The sequence below is a fragment of the Hesperophylax consimilis genome, chromosome 28, assembly GCF_061612785.1.
Source record: "Hesperophylax consimilis isolate HC1 chromosome 28, BYU_Hcon_1.0, whole genome shotgun sequence".
Lineage (NCBI taxonomy): Eukaryota > Metazoa > Arthropoda > Insecta > Trichoptera > Limnephilidae > Hesperophylax > Hesperophylax consimilis.
In genome coordinates, this window is record NC_142863.1 from 255,690 (window position 1) to 256,419 (window position 730).

Here is a 730-nt window from a genome sequence, read left to right on the forward strand (position 1 = left end):
CAAGTTTCGTGAGAAGAACGGCCCCACATAATTCTAGTCGTGGAATTGACAGGGTTTTCAAAGGAGCGACCTTCGATTTTCCCATTAAGATGTGAGTGGTATTGCTATTACGCTCTAATAAATATACCACTGCAGAATAACCCAATTGTGAAGCGTCACAGAACCCTACGAGGAAAAGACGACTTGTCATCACTGTGTTGTAATATCTAGGAATATTCAATGTTCGAAGTAATGAAAGTTGACTTACAAATTTACTCCACGTATTATGAATATGTGGTGGAACATCACGATCGTCCCAATCCACACCTAACTTCCATAGTTCCTGTAATAGACATTTTGCGAAAAATGTCACTGGGGTGATGATCCCAAGTGGGTCGAATAAACGAGCTACCGTTGATAAAATTGTTCTTTTTGTGCATATCTTATTTGAAGGTAGATCGACCTTGTAGGTAAAATTATCAGTCGTTGGACTCCACTGAATGCCTAATATTTTAACAATTTGATCAGTTCCGGTGTTATCAAAAGAATGACCATCTTGCTGGTGCTCTTGCGAAACGTGATCCAAAAGTGACGGTGTATTAGATTGCCATTTACTAAGTTCTAATTTCCCAAGATTTAACAATCCAATGATATCTTGTTTTAGTCTGAGGGCTGTGCTAATCGTTTCTGTTCCTGTTACCAAATCATCTACATAAAAATCATCGCATAGAACCTTGGCAGCGTCAGGATA